The 15,479-nt window shown below is 40.3% G+C and overlaps 1 long non-coding RNA gene across 3 annotated transcripts; it reads left to right on the top strand.

The window, feature by feature from the left end:
- Positions 1–853: 853 nt before the first annotated feature.
- Positions 854–14,624, top strand: LOC132383434 (uncharacterized). Of its 3 annotated transcripts, XR_009508683.1 has the most exons (4): positions 854–1,297; positions 1,930–2,226; positions 10,154–10,830; positions 13,714–14,624. It is a non-coding gene; the product is annotated as an uncharacterized LOC132383434 (long non-coding RNA). The 3 variants fall into 3 exon arrangements; XR_009508682.1 differs by lacking the exon at positions 13,714–14,624 and having other exon boundaries at positions 10,154–12,700; XR_009508684.1 differs by lacking the exons at positions 10,154–10,830; positions 13,714–14,624 and adding an exon at positions 4,902–5,869.
- Positions 14,625–15,479: the final 855 nt, after the last annotated feature.

Genomic DNA, 15,479 nt, shown 5'->3' with positions numbered 1-15,479 from the left:
GGTGCAATAAATGCCTCATCTACCGATTACTTGCCAAACTGCACACCACCAGTCGATGGACCGACCACCTGTCATCTACTTCATCAACTTTACCCCCAACTTCTCCCTTCCCTTCAGTTCAGTGGTCCATTTCTGACATCTCTCTCCCCTTTCTCGATCTTTCTGCCTCCATCTCTGGAGACAGACTGTCTACTGATATCTTTTATAAACCGACTGACTCTGACAACATATTTGGCCCATACCTCTTCCCAACCCGTCACTTGCAAAAAATGACATTACATTTTCCTTGCATTTGTTCTCAGGATGAGGCTTTCCTTTCCAAAACATCTGAGTTGTCCTCCCCCTTCAAAGAACGGAGTTTCCCTTCCTCTGACATTGGTGCCGTCCTCACCCGCATCCTCTCCATTTCCCGGACTCTGCCCACAATCCATCTTCCCACCACCTTATCAGAGATAGAGTTCTAAAAAGAAGTTCACTATCCAAAAGGGTTAAAATGCAGCCTTTTCATTTTAGTAAAGTATGCTCTTAGCAAAACACTTGCTTTTGGAATTGTTTTTTGTTAATTTACTGTTGATTGTTACAATATCTTGTTTGCTTTGAATGTTTTCTCAGTGCGTGGTGTGTGGGAACTCTTGCAGTAAACAGGATCAGAGTTTATTGCCAATTATCTCAGTGACATCAATAGACAAAACTCAAAAATGATTGGTTATGGTGGACAAAAGAGACAAAAATGGCTGGAAAGAGGAGCAACAAGAATTCTGCTGGTGGAAATGAAGGGGTCAAGTGGCATCTGAGAGGGAGCAGGGAAATGTCAACACGTAACCTACATCAGGAATGGACTAAGAATAGGGAGGTGGTATAAAGAGGAGAGGGGAGAGGTGAGACAAGGGCCAGACTGCTGGGCCAAGAAAGGGTGAAGAGTAGTGAAGGGGGTGGAGTTGGGAATAGAGGTAAGTGATTGATAGATTTGTGCAGGCAAAATTCCAATCCTGATGACGGGTCTTGGCCTGAAACTTACTTACTACCCATTATGCTGCTACCATTTAGGGCAGCAATAAAGGTCCTCTTTGTCTGTCCATACTGTTGCACACAGAGTTTGAAGGATTCTTCATTACTGTGATATTGAGTGATTTTTCATTGCTGTTTCCATAACAATTTTGTTTTTACCCCTGATTCTGGAGGACCAGTGGACCACACTTCGTTTGGCCTCGACCTTTTGACCTGTTTGGCATGGGTGACCCTACCAAGAGCCAAAGCCTGACTCCAGCCAACATAGCTCTCTGGGTCATTGAGGCAGGTAAGCCTCCAAACCCTAGGACAAGATTGTTATCTTCTTGGAGATTGGCCTGAAACGTCAACTGTTTATTCCTCTCTATACATGACGCCAGACCTGCTGAGTTCCTGCGACATTTTGTCTGTGTTATTCAAGATTTCCGGCATCTGCAGAATCTCGTATGTGTCGGACAAAAAAAAGCCAGATTAGGAAGAGGGGAAAGTGGAGACAGCTGGATGGGTGAAAAGCAGAAGCACGAAAGATACCAGTGCTAGAACCCGATAGGTAAGGGAAGTGATGATGGGACCCATGAGGGGAGAGGCAAAAGGCAGATGAAACAAGACCAGATCGGAGGAATGGTGGAAACCAGAGAGTGAAATGTATGTTAGTGGACGGTTGTAACCAGGGAGAGGCTTTAGATGAATGGGGCTGGCTGGGTGTTACAAGAAAGGGGAAAGAAATGGGAGGGCTGGTGGAAGATCAGAGGGAGAGATACTGGTAGGGATAGGTGGGTATGGAGTGCAGAAATACACCAAAGGTTAAAGTGACTCAAAATTACAAAAATCAATGCTCATTTGGTTGTAGAATATATTCAGAATAATTTACAGAATTTACAGACAGACAGACAAAATAATTTATTATTAATATTCCTTTAGTTCACACTGGGCACCTCCATGGCAGAGGAGACGATGGGCACGTCAGTGTGAGAATTGGAAAGAGCAAAGAAATGATGTGTGATTGGGAGCTTGAGATGGAAAATGAAGGTGATCTGCAAATGGGTCACCTAATCTGCACTTGGCCTCACCAGTGTAGCAGAAGCACCGACTGCAGTGGACGTGGTTGGAGTCGGAGCCTGCAAATCTTTGCCTCACCCAGAAGGCCTGCTTAGGTCACAGGGTGGTGGTGCTGAACCGGCTGGTACTTAATCTGCTTCTGAATTGGAGGATCAACAGGTTAAGTATCAATTCATAATTTGAACACTTACCCCAGAAGCTGTGTCAGGCAGTTGAAGTAAATGGTGATCATTAGAAGTTGGAATAAAAAGTAGTCTTATTTTAATCAGTTTTATTTTTATTGGTTTTATTATACTCTGAGCTTGTCTTTCAGTGGTCAAGTTACAATTATTCAATGACATATAATATAACATTTTGTCTGCAATCACTGAAGATTCAGCTCCTGGCTTTTTCATCTTAGATTTCAAAATCAGAATCAGGCTTAATATCACTGGCATATGTTGTGAAATTTGTTGTTTCATCTTTTATTCATAGAAGCTTATGAGAGTTTGAAATGATCTCATGTTGAACAATACAGGGGCCGGAGACAAAGTAGTTTAACATCACAGGCAGCATTAAAATGTATAGTACTTCCTGAACTCTGAAATATAATTCTATTGAGTTTCCTATTCCTTAAGTACAAGAATGTTGTAGAAGTATTCTTATCGTGCTTGTAATTTCTTATCATGTTTGCACAGACGTAGATAGAAGTGCTGATGGTCTGGTATATATTGTCTTAAGAGTTGTTAATTATAATTCGCTTCATACACATCAAAAATTATTGCCGTTTTAGTTAAGGAGGATTAGAATATTTATTTGAATTAGTGGACATTTGGACATAGCTGAACTCTAGCAGACATGGAGTGGAATGCACTGAAAATGTTTTGTGATAGGAGCGATATCAACAAAAAAAAATTTATACATGAAATTCATCACAATGTTACTCCTGCTGATTGATAAACTCACAAACTAAAATGCAGAGTATTCAGTAAGTTAGTACCACTTTTCAATGTGCCCCTTGCTTGTCCCATGGAGTATTTTTATAAGTCTAAATAAAAATGTTTAATTCTTTAAAGTGTTTCATTTTCTTAAAGGACGTTTGAGTTCAATTTTTCTTCTCCCTTAAAAGGCCAGATCCACTGATTGCATTAAATAGATTTTGTTCAATGCAACCACAAAAGTCTTTGAGCTATATAGTTTCTTTATTTACATAAATTCATTGCATGAAGTTCCTTTAATTCTTTAAATAACGGTTGCCATTCTTTTGAAATATTCAAACCTATTATGCACAACATATTCTAATGCTCCATAAGTCAAATTTTTATCATGAATGTTTAAAGATTAAATATCAATTTACAAAAAAATAATCATTTTATTTTTGGAATACATCAAAAACAACCAGTATACAATGAGCACTGGGTTATTTCTAGGTAAAGCATCAAGTCCCCTGAGATGGTGGGTATTGTGTTAATATTTGGGTCTGAAATGGGCAGGTGTGGATGCGAGACTGGTCACATCATAATGATTCCACAAAACTACACAGATCAAAAAGTCTTAATAATTATTGTTTGATAATTACTATGGTGATTGTCAATGTCCCGTTGTTTAAATCAAGTAGTCTACCCTTTGAAGGACACGATTACTGGCCAAAGTGTTTGATTAGCAAGAAAGGACTTCACCTGGGCTCTGTATAATAAAGAAACAATCATTTTGTAAACTGACAGCTGCCAATTTAAAAATGTTTGTTTTATCTTTTGTTAATAAGAGACCGGTATTTAGATTGCAAATCATGCAATACTAGGAACTTGCAGAGCACATAACAGCTGATAAAATAGTTTATGTTGTTGTTTCCTGCTGTTATAATATGGGAAATGTGGTGGTAAATAATGGCATAAGAAAAGTTAGATGCAGTCTGATTTGATATTCAAAAGTTGAACTATTTTATTGAGAAAGGTTTTTGAAGAAGTCATTGAAGGTTTTTTCAATGGTTCAATAATTAAGTGGATCCATTTAATACCAGAGAATGTATACAATATAGAACCTGAAATTCTTACTCTTTTCAAAAATAGTGTCATCAGATTACTTTAATGCACCTGGAGGACATTGGTTTAAATTTTATCTAAAAGACTTCTGTTCTAATCAGCAGGAAGTCCTTTGTATCAATTTGGATTCTTCTCTGATGTGGTGCTTGACTCTTAGGGTGGGGTGTTGCTACCTGTGACTTTGATGACAGTTAATGATGTGGATAAGATAATCCCGAAGGTTCAGAATATACCTGCACCTAAAATTTCTGATTTCCTGCAAAGTGCAGGTAAATATGGGTATTTGGCCATCCAGGGACAGCTTTAGGGAAACGGGAATTTTGTGGAAAATTGAAATGAAGTGGCATTGAGAAAAAGATTGAGTATGCTTGGAAGGGAAAGACACACCTAGTTTGTTTGAGCAAAGGATGAAAGAAGATAGAGAGTGTTTGAGCTCAATGACAAAAGAAGAAAATCTCATATCCAATCAAGTGGTTATTCCTTTAATCCTAAATCATTGAGTTGCACTAATGGTGAAATCCATTAAGGGTTGGTCAAATGCTTACTTGCAACCATAAGACCATAAGACATAGGAGCAGCATTAGGCCATTCAGCCCCTTGATTCTGTTCCGCCATTTCACCATGGCTAATTTATTATCCATCTCAACCCCATTCTCCCGCCTTCTCCCCATAACTTTTGACACCCTTTCTTATTAAAAACCTATCAAATTCCACTTTAAATATATCCATACTCTGAAAAAATATTCACAAATGATGTCAACAATGGTCAGGAAATGGAATTTCATCTCTAATTCAGCATATTTCTGTTAACAGAAGGTTAAAGTAAATCTGCCTTGCATATGTGACTTGGAGTTAATGGTCTACCCTTGCTCTGCTGTGGCCCAGATGAGAGGATCCTGCCATTTTCCCATTCTCTCTCTGATGTGTGATATATTTCAGGATAAACCAGAGGTAAATCATAAGGGAAATATTGCAAACAAAACTCAAAGCCTGTTTTAATAATGGGCAACATTTTGGAATTTATATCTTCCAAGCAACAGTACATTTATCTGTTTATGGAATGGCACATAAATATTTTGGTGTGGAAGTATGATTACAGGGTCTATATGTCATTGTACACCTTTCATGTCATGGGTATTAATTCAGTGGCATTATTGATCTACTGACCATTTCCTTCTATTGAGGTAAATTTGCAAATATATATATCAACCCAATGAGATTACAAATGTGGAGACATGAGAGACAGCAGGAAGGTCTCGTGAGGGGTCTCAACCCAAAAGTTTGACTGTCCATTTGCCTCCAAAGATGCAGCTTGACCTGCTGCTTTCCTCCAGCTCCTTTGTGTGTTTCTCCGGATTATAATTGTTATTGATTTGAGATGATGGTGTTGGTAGTATCCACAGGAGGTGTTGCTTCAAGAAGTCAACATCTACCATCAAAGATTCCCACCATCCGTGCCTGCCATCTTCTCACAACTACCACTGGGCAGGAGGTACCGATGCTTGAAGTCCCATACCAACAGGTTCAAGAACAGTGACATCCCATTTGGTCCGCGAACCAACCTGCATAGCCCCAACCACCTGTACAGTTCAGCAACACTCTGACCACTTCACACTATAACGCATTTTATTCTCCTGCGCTAATTGTGTTTTCTTGTAAAAACTGTGTTTAATATATGTTTTACTTGTGAAGCTGGTGAGCGAGAGGCTGTCTGAGATGTCAAAGTGCTGGGATGGACAGTAGTTTTTGATGGACTTGGATCATGGTCTGTTAGGGGGCTTTGCTATCACTGTATGGTGAGTGATAGAGGGTTAATAGTTTTGCTGGAGGGAGGGTGGAGGGTTGATAATTTTGCTGCCGCTTGTGCATGGGAGGGGGAGGGGGGTTTTTGGATGCTAATGTTTCTATCATTCATTCTTTGGGGTTTTTTTCCAGATGCGTGGATGTCTGTCAAAAGTAAGAGTTTCAGGTTGCATGCTGTATACATTCTCTGATATTAAATAGAACCATTGGACTATTGAACTGTTGTTGCTGTGTGTCTGAGGTACTGCAAGTGAGGTTTTTGTCACATCTGTGCGTTCATGTATTTGTCCAAGTGGCAATAAAGTCGACTTTCACTTTCAATAAATTTCTATTTGCTTGCATGCGCAGAGAATCTGTTCAAATGCTACAACTTCCCTAAAAACAGCACACCACTGAAGTTTCACATGGGTCTGAAATAACCTCTGCCGAGATTAGGGTAGTTGCCATGACAAAATATGACAGAGTATTTACTGTATGGCCTTAGGAAAACATTTCTGGAATAGAACAGGAGGCTTGAGACTCACTATCAGCAAAAGAAAACAGCCGATCCCAATCACCCTGGAATGTGATCCTTTCTGATACGCTCTCCCACATTCACTGAGGTTTGGCAGATTGATTAGAACATGTGTCATTAAATAAATTGCTCTGTTTCCCTTTTGTTCTGAAGTCTTGTTTTCCTCTGTTTTATTTTTTCCTTTTATCAATTTTTTTTTGTAACCGGCTTTTACTCTTTTTCCCTGTCTGTATTTAACTTTTGTTACGGAGACTGGGCATATGAGTCAGTTCGTCTCTGATTCCATTCAGGGTGCTTTGAACTCTCATGTAATGTTCTTCCCTTGCCCTCTTCTCTGTAATTTATGTGGCTTTATGTCCGGAATTATGAGGGGTTGGATGTCATGGTTGAAAAGTTTTCAATTCTTATTCATCAAATACTTGCCTTCTGTTTGAAAAGTTATCTCTTTTAACAGCCATAAATAGAAGCTCTAATTTATTTTGATCATTTTACTGCTATTATTATATTATTAGTATTGGTTTATTGGCTCATGGTCAGGGTTCAAAGTGAATATATTATCAAAGTACATATATGACATCATATACAGTATGTCACCATATACAACTTTGTGAGTTGTTTTCTTGCAGGCATACTCAGTAAATCCAAGAACCATAATCAATGAAAGACCACCCAACAGGACAGATAAACTGCTAATGTGCAAAAGACACCAAACTCTGCAAATACAGAAGGGAAAAATATAATCATAAGCAAAAAATATCAAGAACATGAGATGAGAGGTTCTTGAAAGTGAGTCCATAAGTTGGGGGAACAGATTCAGTGATGGGGCAAGTGGAGGGAAGTTACCTCCACTGGTTGTCATATATACACTAAACTATCAAAACATACACTGAAATGTGTCACTTGCTTCAAATCAAATAAGCAGGAATTGTGCTAGTGGCAGTCCATAGCTTCTGGCTTCAACATAGCATGCCGACAATTTACTAGCCCTAACTGTATGTCTTTGGAAGGTGGGAGGAAACAGGAGCACCTGGAAGAAGCGCACGCAGTCTCAGGGGAATGTAGAAACTCCTTACAAACAGTGGCAGGAATCGACGTCCAGTGGCTGATTATTTGTGGTGTAAAGTGATTGTGCCAACCACTACCCTACCATGCTGCCCTTTGTCTGCCTTTGTCTGACTAAAATTTATTAGTCTTTCAATATAGGCTAAGTACTGAGGACAGGCATATACCAAGTCGCAGGAGTATATGCTGAAAGGCACACTGAAGATCAGTATAGCCAACTGCAAAATCTTTGAGGAAGAACCATCGCCCAGGGTACTGTTGCAACTGGATTTGAGGTTCTGGGCTCTGTGTAACAGCCTTATAACTGCTTCCTGTTTGTGTTGTATAAGCAGAAACCATGAGTGGTGTTAAAACATTGCAATGGAATGCTTTGAACTGATGGTAAAATGAATGTAAATAAAATACTTTGGTTCACTGAGTCTGAGGGTGTGACCATTAAGCCTTTGAAACCGTGATAAGCTCTGCATGTTCCAGTGTGACATCAGGTGGCATGTATTAGAAGAAGACAAAATGATGGTTCAGATGCACGCAGAAAATACCGGAGGCCTTAGTGTCCATGATCAAGTGTGTGAAGCTTCCAATTCACTCATCAAATGCTTGAAAGTGTTTCGTAGAGCAATTTGCAAAATAGAAATTGATGCTGTTGGGGAGAATTTATTTGCATAAAGGGAGGCTGTATGGGAGCATCCTTCCTGCAAATATACAATCCATTACCAAATCTTCTAATGCAATGGAAAGCAAAAAAGATTCATTTGCAAAAGTTATTCATTCATTTCAGTTCAAAGTTTTTTTTGGAATTGTGGAGAGCTACAAATTTGAAATCAGCTATAGAAAGTCAGGTGAACTTGTCAATGCATATGGATTCTCTGCTTCAGGATGGTCTCAGCCTGAAACATCAGCAGTCTGTTCATTTTCATAGATGCTGCCTGACCTGTTGAGTTCCTCCAGCGTGTGTTAATATGGAAAAATTTGTTTGCGGTTTAATCAGTGAACAAGCTTAGGCCAAAGTTGTCAAATGTACAGAATCTTGTTCTTGTGGAAATGTCATGTCTATGAAAGTAGCAACATAAATGCTCATGAATTCTGTCTGGTTTAAGGTACAATGCAGCATTAACTTACCAATATAGATTCATAATGAAGACTTAGGATCATAAGCAAGAGGTTATGACACAAATTAGTGTTATTGACGTAATAGCAAATTGCAGTATAAAGGCATATATCCTTAGCTTTCAAATCTAAAGCCAGAGTTCATTAAAGCAATTCTAGTACAGCGTTTCTTTCACAGTAGGAAAGTTCTTAAACAGCTACAGAAGTCTGCAAAGCACTGAAGTTAGAACAATGGATGATTGATTAAGCTAATAGAGATAGTGTTTCCAAAACTTGTGTTAGAAAACCTCAGGGCAGAATTTGATTGAATGGTCGGTACATCGATGGGAGCATTGACAGAGGTAGATTGCCCGGTGCTGTGTCATCTACCTCAGTGTTGATGCACTGTCCATTTATTCAGAAGCTGTCCTGAGGCTTTCTAAGATAGAGTCATAGATTCACAAGGCTTTGAAACAGGCCCTTCTGCCCACTACGGTCATGCTTCTCATCAATTACACGCCCCCCCCCCCCCACATTAGTCCCATTTGCTAAGACTTGATAATCCAAGTACCTCCCCGGATACTTCTTAAATGCTGTGAAAATACTTACTTCAACCAGATATTTTCGCAGTTCGTTCCTGATTCCAGCCATTCTCTCAGTGAAAAAAATAACTTCAGGACTCTCTAAACCTTCTCCCCTTTACCTTAAACCTATATCGTTGTGTTTTAGACACCACTGGTTATGGAAATGTTTCCTACTATCTCTCTGTGCTCCTCATAACTTTGAATACATCAATCAGAAATCTTCTTGCCCCTTCAGACTCTTCTCTTGCCAATCTCCCTTCATAACATATAGCTAAGTTCAGCAGAGGTAACACTAATAAAGTTTACAGTGAAGCGTACTTCATACCTCAAAGCAAACTTCAAAGCACATTTAAGTGAAGCATTGAAGATTTTAGGCCTGATGAATTAAACTAAAAATGTCAAACCTAATAATACTAATCAACCACCATTGTTGGGCAACGATGGACTTAGCTAGTTTTATTTATTCATTAAATCATTATTTATTTATTTGTTTGTTTGTTTACTTATTGGTTGACTGATTGAGCTACAGGGCAGAATTAGCCTTTCCAGCCCTTCGAGCCACAGAACAGAAATCCCCCAATTTAATCCTAGCCTGATCACGAGACAATTTGCAATGATCAATTGTCTTCCCAGCAGGTACATCTTTTGGTCGTGGGAGGAAACCGGAGCACCCGGTGCAAGTCCACAAGGTTACATGGAGAACATCCGAACTTCTTAAGGGCAGCGGTGGGAATTGAACCCAGGTTGCCAGCACTGTAAAGCATTGTGGAAACTTTGGGACAGACATTTGGAAAAGTATACTGACAATGTTCAGTGACAGCTATAGTATGTTAGTGTTATGTGCCCAATGTTAAATGACCAGTGTGTCCGGGCAGCATTTACGCTTTATTCTGCTTTGTTACGGCTTTATTTTGTACTTTCTCAGTGCACTGTGTAATGATTTGAGCTGTATGGACTGTATGCAATCAAGCTTTTCACTGTGTCTTCATATATGCCCTTTTCCTACCTGCATACAGGCAAAGGCTTGAAAGCAGAGCTCCAAAGATAAGGACAATGAAGAGGTGGTCACAGGAGGCAGAGGAGCATCGACAGCATCGCTTTGAGTCAGTGCACTGGGCCGCGTTCCAAAACTCATCAGTTGATCTGAATGAATACGCCACGGTTATCATGGGCTTATAAGAACAGTTGTAGCCGAGCGTGTCCCCACAAAATCATTCAGAGTCTTCCTCAACCCGAAGTCCTGGATGAACCAAGAGATCTGCAGTCTGGTGAGGGCCAGATCAGAAGCATTCAGGTCTGGCTACCAAGCTACATCCAGACCAGCTAAGATCTCCAGAAAGTTATCTCATTGGCGAAGTGGCAATTCTGGACTAAACGAATCAACGCTGGAACATCTGGAGAGCGAAGATGCGTACATCAGGATGCTCCTTATTGGCTACAGCTCAGCATTCAATATCATCATCCCCTCAAAGCTAGTCAATAAGTTTCAAGACATTGGCCTCATTATCTCCTTGTGCAATTGGTTCCTCAATTTCCTCACTTGCAAATCCCAGTCAATGGAAAAATGTTGTGTTAAGATGGAACATAAGATTTGTCATACTGAGTGTATCGAGAAGAGAGACCTCAGAAGGGTTCCAGATTGAATACTTGTGTTTATATGGCTGGGTCAGAAGAAATTAATTAAAGATAGTAGGTAAGTATAGAATCTATTAAGTCTGCAGAGCCAAACCTAGAAAACAATGCTACAAATTTAGAACAAAATCTGTCCAAAGAGCACAACGGTGGATGGATAACGACAACAGACAGGATCTCCCAGTTGCCACCCACTTCAACTCTGCTTCACATTCCCATTCGGATATGTCCATACATGGCCTCCTCTACTGCCATGATGAGGCCAAACTCAAGTTGGAGGCACAACACTTCATATACCGTCTGGGTAGTCTCCAGCCCCTTGGTATGAACATCGAATTCTCCAACTTCCGGTAATTCCTTCCCTCTCCCTTCCCCCATCCCACTTTCACTCTGTCTCCTCTTCCAGCTGCCTATCACCTCTCTCATGATTCTGCCTTCTTCTGCTACCCATTGTGCTTTCCCCTTAGATTCCTTCTTCACCTCTCCTGTCTATCCCCTCCCTCAACCCCTTGATCTTTCTTCTGATTGGTTTGTCACCTGCCACATTCCACCCTCCCCCCCACCTTCTTTATAGGACCCCCGCCCCCTCTTTCTTTAGTCCTGACAAAGGGTCTCGGCCCAAAACGTTGACTGCTCCTTTCGACGGATGCTGCCCGACCTGCTGAGTTCATCCGGCTTTTGTACGTGTTAACTTCTTAGGCCTTGCAGTCGCCATTTGAAATGGATTAAGATGAAACATGTTGGGATCTTTACCATACCTGAAGGACTGAGGACCACTTTTTCATGTCAGGAGTTATTAGACTAGTTCTAGTCTTAGGTAACGATCCTCAGTTTCGTTCATTGAACACTCTGTGAAACAAAAAGATGCTAGACACAGAATAACTCTGCCATGTTCACAGTGTCGAATGGTGTGTGACTGAGTACTCCATTAAAGAAGCATTGTAAAATTGTCTATTACAAGGATCATTAAGTTTAGCAATGGTTCATTGATCAGCTAGAATTTTGCCAAACTAAAGAACAACATTGCGAATCACAATGGATTATATCCCTGATGAGTTACTCACGTATGTACAACCAGAATACAAGCTTAGTTCAGCCAAGTCATGGCAGAAGAGTAGCGGAGGTACAGTGAGGCTGAAACAAAATAGTGTTTCTAGCGACAGAGGAAAATGTTTTCAACAACATGATAGAGTTAACGTGTTAGCACCAGGTAGCAACTCTGACTTCGCAGGATGAGATGTTGAATGTGAAATATTGAAAATAGAAACATAGAAAATAGGTGCAGGAGTAGGCCATTCGGCCCTTCGAGCCTGCACCGCCATGCAGCATGATCATGGCTGATCATCCAACTCAGAACCCTGTACCTGTTTTCTCTCCATACCCCCGATCCCTTTAGCCACAAGGGATCTAACTTCCTTTTAAATATAGCCAATGAACCGGCCTCAACTGTTTCCTGTGGCAGAGAATTCCACAGATTCACCACTCTCTGTGTGAAGAAGTTTTTCCTCATCTCAGTCCTAAAAGGCTTTCCCTTTATCCTTAAACTGTGACCCCTCGTTCTGGACCCCCAACATCGGAAACAATCTTCCTGCATCTAGCCTGTCCAATCCCTTTAGAATTTTATACGTTTCAATAAGATCCCCCCTCAATCTTCTAAATTCCAGTGAGTATAAGCCTAGTCGATCCAGTCTTTCTTCATATGAAAGTCCTGCCATCCCAGGAATCAATCTGGTGAACCTTCTTTGTACTCCCTCTATGGCAAGAATGTCTTTTCTCATATTAGGGGACCAAAACTGCACACAATATTCCAGGTGCGGTCTCACCAAGGCCTTATACAACTGCAGTAGAACCTCCCTGCTCCTGTACTCAAATCCTTTTGCTATGAATGCCAACATACCATTTGCCTTTTTCACCGCCTGCTATACCTGCATGCCCACCTTCAATGACTGGTGTACAATGACACCCAGGTCTCGTTGCATCTCCCCTTTTCCTAATCGGCCACTGTTCAGATAATAATCTGTTTTCCTGTTCTTGCAACCAAAGTGGATAACCTCACATTTATCCACATTAAATTGCATCTGCCATGAATTTGCCCACTCACCTAACCTATCCAAGTCACCCTGCATCCTCTTAGCATCCTCCTCATAGCTAACACCGCCGCCCAGCTTCGTGTCATCCGCAAACTTGGAGATGCTGCATTTAATTCCCTCGTCTAAATCATTAATATATATTGTAAACAACTGGGGTCCCAGCACTGAGCCTTGGGGTACCCCACTAGTCACTGCCTGCCATTCTGAAAAGGCAGCTGAAAAGTGTACAAATAAATGAAATTAACCAAAAGATGGAAAAGGGAATCCTTAAGAGTTATGAGATCATGTGCAGATTTCAAATGTTAGTCAAGAGGAGACTGTGGAAGAACCATGGTAAGGTTCTAACGAGTTGCCTCAAGAAATGAATCTTCTCTCCAGTAAAGGAGTAATTTCAGTGCCAATAATACTTGAACTTTAGAGAACATCCAAGATGATAAATGAACCTGAGAAAATCTGGAAATACCTGTTTTTATGAAGCATTTATGCTTTTTTTTAAAAAGGTGACAGCTTTAAAAACGATTTTAATATGCGGCTTAAATGACTGACATACTGTATGTACAGATGCCGAGAGTGGTCAAAGTGAGTGAATGAGTAAGATGCTCATATTTTATCAGCTGTCTACACCTCTTAGTGATTCTTTAGGTTCCTGGCACCACGAACCAGAATGAGAACATACATTTATTACAACCATCTAATTCAATCCCCTGCAACATTGTTGGAAGTGTCAGACTGAGGTGATGTTCAAAATAGGATGAGAGGGAAAGGGATAATGAAAACAAGGTTCTAATTATTTGTCTCACAATGTGATACTTTCCTCATAAAGTGGTAATTCAGTGATTGGTTTATCTCCACAGCACCTTAACTCTGTTTTACTGCCATCTAATTGGAAATGGAGACATGCCCAATAAGAAGTAGAGCCCCAGATGTTAGTGGTAGCTCCCTAATCTCAGGGTTCATGTCCTGCTCATTACATTGACGTCTCAAATTAATATCTAGAGAAACAACACACATAAAATGCTGGAGGAACTCAACAGGCCAGGCAGCATCTATGGAAAAGAATAAGTAGTCGATGCTTCGGGCCGTGACCCTTCAACATGATTTCAGTATCTAGAGACTACTGGATTATTGGAGGTGAAGTGATAATCTGTTAATCTTCACCAGTAATCCTGCCTGTATGGTTCCAATTTCCAAAGGGCAATGAAGATTCCTGCCTTTATAGCCAAGAATCTACCCTTCCGTACTTTAACCTGAGACTCCCTCTGCCTTTTACATGACTCAACCGCTCGCAGACTGAATGCTTCATAGGTCTCATCTGTGTTTCTCATAGAGGAAACTTCACCTGCTAGATTACTACATTCATCCATCCTCAACTGCTTGCATCCTGTCATTGCAAGATTACAATAAAATCTGTGGCCCATTAACCATCACGTCAGGCTTCTCTTTAGATACAGCTGTGTACTGCAAGAGGAAAAAGGAAACATTGGGAAGAATGAATAAAGTCGCTATTTTAAGTGTTCTACTCAAATTAAGTGAAGGCATACTACAGTCAGATAATACTCAACTAAGATCAGAGTTGTTCCATTAGATACTACTGTGGTTTGCTCAGACATGAAACAAACCAGATGGTGATACAGCACAAATCACAACATGATTTGTCATATAAATGTAATAATCTTAGAATTGTAAAAAGTCACAAGTTACCGTATACATGTAGAATATACTTAAGTTCAGAATGTTACTTTTAACAACGTTAAATAACTCATGGATTTCAAGAGAATGATCTGAATCTGAGAGTTCAAATAAACTCTTGTGCTGAACTTCTTTTGTCATTGTACCAATGAACTGGGATAGGTGACTGAATAAGTAATGTATCTTCGTGATGGTATCTGATATGCTGTCCTTGTCCCACAATGCCAATGGAGGCTACTTACATAAATAAATAGACAGATAGCGAGCTAGATAAACAGATAAATAAATAAACATCCAAATGCATTCACTAGTATTAGGCAGCGTGAAGATTAATTGGTCTATATAAACGATCAGAGAAATTAACTAGCTTACAAGCACCACTTCATTAGGTACACCTGCACACCTGCTTGTTAATGCAAATATCTAATCAGCCAAACATGTGGCAGCAACTCAATGCATAAAAGCATGTGTACATGGTCAAGAGGTTCAGTTACAGCTCAGACCAAACATCAGAGGAAATGTAATCTAAATGACTTTGACTGTGGAATGTTTGTTGCTGCCAGACGGGGTGGATTGAGTATCTCAGAACCTGCTGATCTCCTGGTACTTTCACTCACAATGGTCTCTAGAGTTTGCGGAGAATGGTGCAAAAAAAAAAAAAATCCAGTGAGCGGCAGTTCCATGGGCAAAAATTCCTTGTTAATGGAAGTGGTCAGATGAGAAGGGCCAGACTAGTTCAAGCTGATAGGAAGGAAATAGTAACTCAAGTAACCAGCAGTGGTGTGCAGAAGAGCATCTCTGAATGCACAACATGTTGAAGCATGAAGTGGTTGGGCTACAGCAGTCGAAGACCACAAACATACACTCTGTGGTCAGTTTATTAGGTACAAGAGCTACCTAGTAAAGTGGACACTGAGTGCATTTCACATCC

Source organism: Hypanus sabinus, chromosome 30 (genome assembly GCF_030144855.1).
Source record: "Hypanus sabinus isolate sHypSab1 chromosome 30, sHypSab1.hap1, whole genome shotgun sequence".
NCBI lineage: Eukaryota > Metazoa > Chordata > Chondrichthyes > Myliobatiformes > Dasyatidae > Hypanus > Hypanus sabinus.
This window is presented reverse-complemented; position numbering and strand designations above follow the sequence as displayed.